This window comes from Hibiscus syriacus, unplaced genomic scaffold (genome assembly GCF_006381635.1).
Source record: "Hibiscus syriacus cultivar Baekdansim isolate YM2019G1 unplaced genomic scaffold, ASM638163v2 tig00111128_pilon, whole genome shotgun sequence".
Classification (NCBI taxonomy): Eukaryota; Viridiplantae; Streptophyta; class Magnoliopsida; order Malvales; family Malvaceae; genus Hibiscus; species Hibiscus syriacus.
The window spans coordinates 1203140-1214897 of record NW_024062989.1 but is presented as its reverse complement, the minus strand read 5'-3'; the positions used below and the strand labels follow the sequence as shown (position 1 = coordinate 1214897).

At 37.4% G+C, this 11758-nt stretch overlaps 1 pseudogene; it reads left to right on the top strand.

Annotated features, from left to right (window-relative positions):
* Window positions 1-1074: 1074 nt before the first annotated feature.
* On the top strand, window positions 1075-3092 carry LOC120154345 (annotated as a pseudogene).
* The last annotated feature ends 8666 nt before the right edge of the window (window positions 3093-11758 follow it).

The window sequence follows — 11758 nt, the reverse complement described above, 5'->3', positions numbered from 1 at the left end:
TTTTTTCTTTCGAGTATACATAGTAATTAAATAAGTGGATATATTTTAAGACTTTGCAACACACTCACGGAATCAAACAGACAAATAACATTCACAAATCATGTTAATGATATTTATTGATCCATTATTAATTCTATACCCTAACTCCATTTTTTTTAACTTTTGGTGAGGGGAAATAAAATATATAAATATGGGGGAATCTCATTTATTAAATATATTTATTATAAATTTTGAAGAAAAATATAATTTATTAAATTTGGAGGAGCTGCAACCCCAATCAATATAGTAGTTTCATCTCTGTTTATGTGGTTAATATATATGATGTCCACCTTAAAAATATTTCTAAATCTATTATATTTAAGAATGGATCGAGAGAGGGGTTGGGCAGTCGTCACCTGGAAATTAAAAATTACTATATATTTTAGAATTTTCTATTAAAAAATTGCTTTCATCATTAAATTTTATAAATTCAAGTTGGTCTCCAACATAATATCTTATGTCTATCCTGAGTGTGTATACACCTATATTACCTAATTTGACCCAATAATAGAGAATGTTGGAAGATTTGAGACCATAAGAAGGATAGTGGCATCACACCAATATTCCGATTATTTTCACAATTAATGTGATTCCTTATCTAAATTTAATAAGCTAATTGATATGATTTGGCATAATTACTTCGATAGAAATTTTGTGGTAGGTGACCTTTAATTTTAATCACTAATGTAAATTTATTTATTACCAGATTTTTATTGGATATTTTTACTAAATAAACCAAAACGCTCTATTTTATCTTGTTGAGATAAAACTAAAGTTACAATAAGATATTATAAATGCATAAAATACGACACGAATGAATTTCAACAAAGTCTATGCGGAACTAGAGACGGCACAGGCGCTTGATAACGAATAGCATAAGACGAAATGAGGGTAAGCCAAGACATTATATTTGATGCCTACGGGACACACTGGTTTTCTCCATCGGATCGGCATCTCACCATATTAACTCAAAGCAGCAGCGGCAAGGAACAAAATTGATGGAGAACCACCCTTCTGATCAGATGAAAAAAGGCGATGAAGAGAAGCATGGCACCAAGAAACTGGGTTGGCCTTAGGACCATGCCTTTTGTCATATGCAAGTGTTAAAATTGATTTGTTTCTTCTCATGAAGGTTTGCTTTTTGCCCCCCCACGACATTATAGTAATTCAAGTGTTTTGTTTGTGCAGCAAACGAGACGTTTGAGAAAGTTGCAAGCTATGGTCTTCTACCAAATATGATTTGTACTTGACAAGAGAATATCACATGTCCAACGCCACAGGAACCAACGTTCTCTTCTCTGGTCCGCAATTTCCAATTTCATGCCGATCCTAGGGGCCTTTATCTCCGATTCTTTCCTCGGTCGCTTTCATGTCATTGCAATGGGGACGGTCATCAGTCTTATTGTAAGTAAAATGTTATCTTCAATGGAATCACTGAGGAAAACAGATGTATTAATGTATTGTTTATTGTGGCAGGGAATTAGCATGTTATGGTTAACTGCAGTCCTTCCGCAAGCAAGGCCTCCGTATTGTGCCAGTCCGATGGTAGAACCTTGTGCCTCGCCGAAAGCAGCCCAGTTGGCGCTTCTGTTCTCGTCTTTTGCTCTCAGTCGATCGGAGCCGGTGGCATCGGCCATGTTCCCTGGCCTTTGGTGCAGATCAGTTCTACAACCCTAGCGACCCCAAGAACAAGAGGTCTTGCAAAGCTTCTTCAACTGGTATTATGCTTCAGTCGGACTCGCAATCATGATATCGATAACTATTCTTGTCTATATTCAAGTTAAGGCAGGGTGGATCATAGGCTTCGGAGTTCCGGCAGGGCTCATGTTCCTCTCCACAGTCATGTTCTTAGGGTTCACCACTTTACATCAAATTGAATCCGAATAAGAGCTTGTTTATAAGCTTTGCCAAAGTCATGAAAGCAGCTTGGAACAATAGAGACTTGGCTTTGCCTCCAACGGAATCTGGTGGAGCCATATGGTACTTTCACAAAGGCTCCAATCTTATTGCACCTACAGAAAAACTAAGGTAGCACACAGTCATATATATATATATATATATATGTATACACACAAATATATTATGACTACTGTGCCAGATAGTTGATTGTGTCACATTTCTTGTCAGGTTTCTTAACAAAGCTTGTATGATTAGAAACTCCGAGGACAAAGGCATGGATGGCAGGGCCGTGAATCCATGGAATCTATGCACCGTTAAACAAGTAGAAGAGTTTAAAGCATTGATCAAAGTGCTCCCGATTTGGTCTAGTGGGATCATAATCGCTGTAACCCTAAGCCAACACTCGTTCCCAGTGCTCCAGGCGATGTCCATGGACAGGCACTTGGTTCCTGTAGGGTTCGAAATCCCTGCAGGTTCCTTTGGCTTGTTCGCAATGATCTCTTTGACGATATGGGTAGCCGCCTACGATCGGATCATAGTTCCCTTGCTATCCAAGTTCACGAAACGATCACGAGATTCAGCCTCAAGGAACGAATGGGGATGGGGTTAGTGGTATCTTGTGTGGCAACCGCGGTGGCGGCGATGGTGGAGCACAAGCGACGAACCACCGCAATAAGACAAGGACTGCCGATGATCCCTACAAGACGGTGCGCATGAGTGCCATGTGGTTAGTGCCACAATACAGCCTGATTGGACTAGCCGAGGGTCTGAATGCAATAGGGCAAATAGAGTTCTACTACTCCCAGTTCCCTAAGAGCATGGCTAGCATTGGTGTAGCACTTTTTGCACTTGGCATGGCGGTGGGGAACTTGATTGGGAGCCTAATAGTTAGTTTAATAAACAGTGAGACCAAAAAACATGGGAAAGTGAGTTGGGTGTCAAACAGCCTTAATAAGGGTCATTATGACTATTATTATTGGGTTCTTACAATTCTAAGCGTGATTAATGTCTTCTATTACTTGCTGTGTTGTTGGGCTTTTGGGTCCCTTGAGAAGGAAAACAAAAGAGAGTGGGATGAAGGGGAAGACACACAGGATGAATTAGAACCAGATGACCTTGCTAAGGGAATGGGATCCCCCCGTTTGATCTATTAACGCTATCCTATGCTTTTACCCGCTATTTGCAGCAAAATACTCTTAATTATTATTTCCCCCTTTTTATTAAATAAATAAAATTGATAAATATATGTACATTTGTTCATTAGTGCATGAATAAGAGAAGAAACCGTATCCTCTGTTAGTGTGTACCTTTCCTTATAGTATAAAGCCGTGAATTTATCTAATAACCTCACTGATAAAAAAATTATTGTTCTCTTAATGTCTTAGTTTCACATACAAAAATAACAAATAAATCTCTACTTTTTTAAACTTCAAATATATTTTGAACTTGTTTTCTTGGAATTTAGGATTTTGTTTTAAAAATATTTTAATAATTTCTTTATTTATTGATCTGACAACTCGAAGTCATTTTTGATAATATATAATATATATTATTTATATATAAATAGTTAAATATATATAGTTATATTTCTGATTTGGTCTTAACGTTTAAATCTAGTTTAAAATGTGACAATAAATTTTAGGCCTAAAGCTATAATCATACCAGAGTTCATCAGACATCAGTTATGTTTTTAAAGGAAGAGTGATTTGATTGCAACAAAATTTTAGTAATGTGACTCAATTGTAACTTATCAAATTGAGTAACTTTTTATACTTGACTAATAATTGAGTGACTGTATTTTATTCATATCTAAAATGGTGTTCAAATTTTCCTTTAAAAACTGGGTAAAACATTGGTTGTCCCTTTTGTTGTTGATCCATTTTATTTCGATTATCATTTTTTTTAAAAATTGGTTTGGTCACTTACAGTACCGATTTATTATATTTTGATCATTGAACCATAGGCCCGTAAACGAACCAAATGAACACGAACAGGGGTGTGTTCATGTTCGTTAGTTTAACTTTAACTGAACAAATGAACGAACGAACATAAACGAACAAAAAAATTCTTGTTCGTGTTCGTTCGTTAAGGAATGTAGCTTGTTCGTGTTCGTTCATGTTAGTTCATTTAAATGATAAACGAACATAAATGAACGAACACAAATGAACGGACATAAACGAACGAATGTAAACGAACATAAACAAACACAATAAACGAATACAAATGAACGAACGTAAACGAGCACAATAAATGAACGTAAACGAACATAAATGAAAATATTTTTTTTTCTTTCCTAACAATTTTAGGATTATATTTTATTTAATTGTTTTTAGCCTCTTTTTATTTGTATTTAAAATTAATTGAATTTTAAAATATTTATGGGTATCATATTAAAATTTATTGGGTTTTAAAATTTTTAATGGGTCTAAAGAGATTGAGCTAAACATAAATGAACGCACATAAACGAACATATTATCGAACGTTCATGAAGTAAATGCACGAACGAACCCTCTGTTCATGTTCTTTCATTTAATTAAACGAACACAAAATATTTTTTATGTTTGTTCGTTTAATAATAAATGAACATAAACGAACATCCAGTCAAATGATTCACGAACGGTTCGTTGAACGTTCGTTTCATTTACAAGCCTATTGAACCATTAACTTTCGCTAGTTTAATGACGTGTCATGTTAAGAAAAGGTAAAGTTTTGATTTCACGCTTAAAATTAGACAAAAAGTCACAACCCAAATTTAGGGTAGAGATTTTGCGCCTTTGATTTTGGGGACTAATTTGAATTTCTGTGAAATTATCGGTTTTATTTGAAAACTCTAAATAGTTGGTAGACCACTTTTTTCTAATTCAAACCTTGAGTTATGTGATGTGTTTGTCTATTGGAAGCTGCCATAATCTAAAAGTTTGAGATTATGGCAAACCTTGTTAATATATGGGATATGCAAGCCGTTTGGTTTGGCATTTTAAAGGTGTGCTATGGCTCTGGTTCATCAAAGAATTAGGCGCATATGGCCGAACCCTGAAGCCTGGGGCATTCGGAAGTGTTCATAGGTTGCAGGGTGAGAAAAAGCTTAAATCATCACTATGCAGTTTTCAGGGTTGTCTTGCCTCAACTTGAATTCTAAGCTGTAAACACTTATTTTTGTCCGGTTTACAAAAATAAATATATATTATTATTATTATTATTTATTAATTTATATATTATTATTATTTTAACCCGAGATTGTGCGTGGATGGTACAACAACATATCAGGATTGGGCCATCAAATCCGGGGCACTTAAGCCCGAAGATCACCCACCTAGGCAAAAACTCAAGAGCTTTTGATGCATAATTCAAGAAGCCACGTTCCCTTTGCACAACGTGATTTCTTTCATGCCATGCAAGGACACATCCCAAAATGTTGCCACCCATGAGGGACCCATGATAAATGATGAAGTGCTGCAGGTTCAACCCCCAACTATCCCAGCAACATAAGTTAGCTCCCCACGTTCCAAACAACTCCATTCCACGAACAACAAACAACGAAAAAAACGGAGAGCACTTCCCATTTTTTTTTTCATTTAAAATGGAGGGGGGAGAAGGCCGAACACACCTTGCTTAACATATATGCCAAGTGCGGTTTCATGGAGGGGTCTCCATTCAAGAAAGTGTCGGCCGCCAAGAGCTGCGAGGTGGCTGTATCCAACGATTCTTGTACTCCTCAGAAACGAATGTTAAGATCCAGCACGACGGTGTTCAATGATAGTCCGTTTTCAACACCGATGCAACTCAAATTGCCTCGCTGTCACTTAATTTCAAGTCCAAGCAGCCCTGCAAATCAAATTAAGGAGAAACTGGGCGAAGCGGGTCTGACGTTGCTCAAGCAGTTCGCTAACGTGGATTGTTCTTACAACCCGAAGAGCTCTGCACCAAGATCTCGCTCTGTGATGCCTTAATTGTCCGCAGCGGAACCAAAGTCAGCCGCGAGGTCTTTGAATCTTCTGGCAGGAGACTGAAAGTCGGTGGGAGAGCTGGTGTTGGGATCGACAATGTGGATCTGGCCGCCGCCACCGGGCACGATTGTTTGGTCGTTAATGCGCCTACTGCTAATACTGCTGCGGCGGCTGAGCATGGGATCGCGCTCTTGGCTGCCATGGCTAGAAACATGGCTTAAGTCGGTGTTTCTATGAAGGCTGGGAAGTGGCAGCAGAACAAATATGTGGGAGTGTAGTTACTGGGTCTGGGAAGACAACTGCATATACCTTACCTACACTAGAAAGGTTGTTATACCGTCCAAGGGTGGCTGCTAAAATGAAAGGATGGGTAAAAAGATGTTAGTGTTTAATTTTTAGTTATGTACCTAGTCTTGTTTCTTTGGGTAAACTATGAACTAGATTCTACCAATTTAAATGATTTCAATTAGGTTCTTCATTTAGGCTTAATTAAATTGATTTTGTCCTAAAATACATGATTAGTGATTGAATGATTTTAAATTTGATAAATCGGCTTGTAGTAAGCGTGGCTTCCTTTTCCTTGGCTTGGGTAGAACGATTAAATTCCATATTGACTTTGGTTTTTATGGTATGAATTGGAATAATTAGAACCTTAATTATCTTTATTAATTTTGAACTGTAACTTGTAATTTATTGCCTTATATTCCATGAGTAGAATGTGATCATTTTTATTATTATTTTTTTCCTTTTAGTTAAAAAAAAGGAGGTAGGCACCGAATTTTGCAATGTCAAAATTATGTGAAAAATGGTTGAAAATTAAATGGGTAAATTATAAAATTTAGTCATTGCAATTTAGGGTATTTATAAGATTAGTCCTTAAGCTTCAACTATAAACACCCTAGCTCATTTAGCTTCAAAACCATCCCAAAGCATTCTAGTTTTCTTCCAATACTAGAGAATTTAGAGAGTTTCTTGAGAGTTGTTTTCTCCTTTTTTTATAAAGAGAGAATTATCATTGTTTTCTCCTTGGTAGATCGAGAGAAATTGTAATTCCTATTTTCTCATAGTGAAATTTCTTCTACCGTTGCATGTGGTTTTTAACCTATATTATTTAGGGGTTTTCTACGTAAATTTTGTGTCTCTTTTATCTTCATTTTTATTTTCTCAAATTATCAGTTGCGATTTTGCTCTATCCGATAACCATCTTCCGTAATAATTGGTATCAGAGCCAAATTTGAGTATGTAATATATGCTTATTATCTTTGTGGTTGCCACCAAAAGGTGGATCCTCCAACATAAGAAAGTAAGAATGTATTACTCATTCTTTGAAGGTTACAGAGAACTATTTACAATAGTGAAATAGTGGGAATTATCCGTAATAGAAGCTATGACAACGAAATTTGATATTGAAAAATTCAATGGGAGAAATTTCTCATTATGGAAATTGAAGATGAAGGTCATACTGAGGAAAGACGGTTGTCTACCAGCTATCAGTGAAAGACCGGTAGATTTCACATATGACAACAAATGGATCGAAATGGACGGGAATGCTATGACAAACTTTCATATACCATTAGCAAATGAAGTATTGTCAAGCATCGAGGAGAAGAAGACAGCTAAGGAGATATGTGATCATCTCACCAAATTATATGAGGCTACATCGTTGCACAATAAAATTTTCCTTAAGAGGAAATTGTACACTCTCCGGATGTCGGAATCTACTTCAGTGAAGGAGCACTTAAACACGCTGAACACTTTATTTTCTCAGCTTACATCCCTAAGATGTACAATAAGAGAACAAGAACGTGCTGGACTTCTACTTCAAAGTCTACCTGATTCGTATGACCAACTCATTATCAACTTGACAAACAATAATGTCACTAGTCTAGTCTTCGATGACGTTGCAGCTACTGTTCTACAAGAAGAAAATCGGCGCAAGAACAAAGAAGACAGACAAGTAAATCTGCAACAAGCAGAAGCGTTGACAATAATGACAACGATGAGAGGGAGATCCACAGAACGTGACCAAAGTAGCAGTCACAAACATGTTAGATCGAAGTCGAGGAGCAAGAAGAATTTAAAGTGTTACAACTGTGGAAAGAAGGGTCACTTGAAGAAGGATTATTGGAGTCTAAATAAAACTCCAATCCACAAGGCAATACCACAAACACTTCAGATGATGGAGATGCTTTATGTTGTGAATCGTCAACCACCGTGGAAGGCAAAAAAAAAGATTTGCAAATATATGGCTCATTGATTCGGGAGAAACATATCACATAACCTCAAGAAGAGAATGGTTCCATCATTATGAACCTATCTCAAGAGGATCAGTGTATAGTTGCAATGATCATGCCTTAGAGATCGTTGGCGTGGGAACCATCAAATTGAAGAAGTATGATGGAACAATCAAAATTGTTCGAGATGTGCGGCACGTGAAAGGCCTGAAAAAAAGTTTATTATCTTACGGATTGTTGGATAATAATGCAAGGAAAATTGAAACACGGAAAGAAATCATGAAGGTGTTCCGTGGAGCGTTTGTAGTGATGAAAGGCGAAAAGATAGCAGCAAACTTGTACATGCTGAAGGGAGAGACTTTGCTAGAAGCAGAAGCCTATGTTGCCTCATGTAGTTCATATTCTGCAATGCTATGACATCAGAAACTTGGACACATTATCATTGTTCCACGTAAATTTTGTGTCTCTTTTATTTTTATTTTTATTTTCTCAAATTATCAATTGCGATTTTCCTCTATCCGATAGCCATCTTCCGCAATAACAATGTGGATCTAGCCGCCGCCACCGAGCACGATTGTTTGGTCGTTAATGCGTCTATTGCTAATACTGTCGCGGCGGCTGAGCACGGGATCGCGCTCTTGGCTGCCATGGCTAGAAACATGGCTCAAGTCGGTGCTTCCGTGAAGGCTGGGAAGTGGCAGCGGAACAAATATGTGGGAGTGCAGTTACTGGGTCTGGGAAGACAGCTGCGTACGCCTTACCTACACTGGAAAGGCTGTTATACCGTCCATGGGTTGAAAGGATGGGTAAAAAGATGTTAGTGTTTAATTTTTAGTTATGTACCTAGTCTTGTTTCTTTGGGTAAACTATGAACTAGATTCTACCAATTTAAATGATTTCAATTAGGTTATTCATTTAGGCTTAATTAAATTGATTTTGTCCTAAAATACATGATTAGTGATTGAATGGTTTTAAATTTGATAAATCGGCTTGTAGTAAGCGTGGCTTCCTTTTCTTTGGCTTGGGTAGAACAATTAAATTCCATATTGACTTTGGTTTTTTATGGTATGAATTGGAATAATTAGAACCTTAATTATCTTTATTAATTTTGAACTGTAACTTGTAATTTATTGCCTTGTATTCCATGGTTAACTTGCTTGGAGTAGAATGTGATCATTTATTATTATTTTTTTCCTTTAATTTATTTATTATTTCTTATCTAATATTTTCAACTTTTTAGGGATATTTTCAACCAATCAAAGATAAGTAATTTGAATCGGATATTTTAAATTTCAATTTAAATTTTAATTTTCGTAACTAAGACAACCGACAAATTAAATGGTACCGAAAGGGCAGTTCAAGGGTGCTAATCCTACCTTGACTGTAACCGACTCCCGAGTGCGATATATTTCTGGTAAAATGCAAATTAGGTAAGAAATCGAGGTATCCAATCAATCCATTTTTTTAAAATAAATGATCGGTGGAATCTAACCATTTTATTCAAGTCGAAACTCAATTCCGGACCCACCCGAAAGACGGCCGCAACACCAGCATAAAAATACTTATTTTGATATTTTCTGCTCTTGTTTTTCCAGAAATTTATATTCTTTTTTTGTTATGGAAATTGTAACTGTAATGGAGCCATAGTAATTAGTTGGGCGTTTTTTCTGAAAAATCACCGGTGACCGGTATATTTACCGATCTAACACTGGTCATACTATATTTCTCGATCTAACACCCTTAGCAGTAAAGCGCGCCCCTTGTACCGCGTTATATGTTGATTTAACGTCACGTGGGGTAAGGCACGCCCCTGAAACGCGCCTTATACTGACATGGATACACGTGGATAAAGCGCGGGGTAGGTGTGTAATTACACCTAAGGCGCGGGGCAGAGGCCGAGCCTTCCTTGTGAATCTGACACGCGTCAGGAAGGCGCGCCCCCTGCGGCGCGCTTTAGGTGTAATTACACAACTACCCCGACTTCAATACCCCCAAACCTCCCTATAAATACCTCCATCATCAATCACTTTCATCACACCAAATTCTCTCAACTTCTCTCAAATACTCTTATAATCTCTTATAATCCCTTGAAGAGGTCACAGCAACTCTGTGACACGAAACATTTCATGCCTTCTAGAGAAGCTTGTTACAGACATTCCATTTGATGCAGAAATTTTTTTCTGTAGATCTACAAATAATCTAGGGTGATAGACATGACCGCCTTGCATCCAGTTTTGAGCTTGTCCTCCGAGCTTCGCAAAAAGCGCCCCCAAACAAAAATATGTAGTCTTTACCAAAGCCACTACTGGTAAGTGACGTGCACCCTTTAAGGTCGAATTGATTTCCTCTGCCAAGTTGGTCGTTATATGTCCATATCGATATCCACCATCATATGCATTCGTCCACATTTCTTTATCGATGAGGCTGATGTAATCGTATCCTTCCTCATTCTTCGCCCGTAAATCTTGAAGCATTGATTCAAACGTTCGAGGAAGTAGTTCGTAACCTGATCAAAAAATGTATAACTTACTAACTTGCTTTCTTTGCAAAATTAAAACAATCGAAAAGAAAATACATTACATCAGTTTCACTTACCCATGCGCACAATTAATTGACGCACATCATTCTTCTTGTACCTTCCATGGTAGTTCGTAGCAATGTGTCGGAGACAATACCTATGTTGGACAAAGGGTGGTTGCCACATTGGACCCAAAGACTCCATTGCTGCTTTGATCACAGCTCTGCGATCTGAAATGACACAGATGTTTTCCCTCGTGATAACATGTGCACGTAAATTTCGGAGGAAAAAAGCCTAAGAATATGTATCTTCTCCTTCGACAAGAGCAAATACAACTGGAAGAATGTTGCGATTGCCATCTTGGACAACTGCCAATAATAAAACTTGCTTGTATTTTCCATACAAGAAAGTCCCGTCGATCTGGACCACAGGCTTGCAGTATTTGACAGCATTAACGTACTGTGAGTAAGTCCAAAAAACCCGGTAGAATTGACATCGATCGCGGAGAACTCGATCATTATGGTGTGTATAGGAGGTTTCGAAGTCCACAATTGTCTCAGGATTCAACCTCCGCACCAGCCTAAACCAGCCTGGAAGTTCGTTGTAAGATGCATCACATTTTGCCATGAAGTTTGACAATGGCATTTTATTTTGCCAACCAAGCTTTTTTATAGGAGACAATGTACCCATACTGCGATTGTATAGCTGAAATCAACACAACAACAGATATATGAGAGCTTGCTTTTACCATGGGCATGATGGCTTGGCATATCACTTCAGAGTCCATGGGCACTTGAATACAATTTGCATACATCTCAATATCGGCGTCTGAATAATTACTTTGAGCTTCAACCATCATTTCAACATCATCATTGTTCAAAAGTTCGAACGTTGTATAAGTTAATGGCAACAATGATGTTGGAAATCTGTACTGCAACGACGACATTCTTCTACTACTTCCAACATGAATCTTCCTCGAAATCTTCGTTATCAGTCCTCAAGAGTTATGTTTCTCTTCAATGATATTTTAACATGCTCATTTGATACGAAAACAACGACGGTTTCATCTTCTCGAATTTCACCATCATAATAAATAATAGCTGAAAGTCGCGCCATTCTTT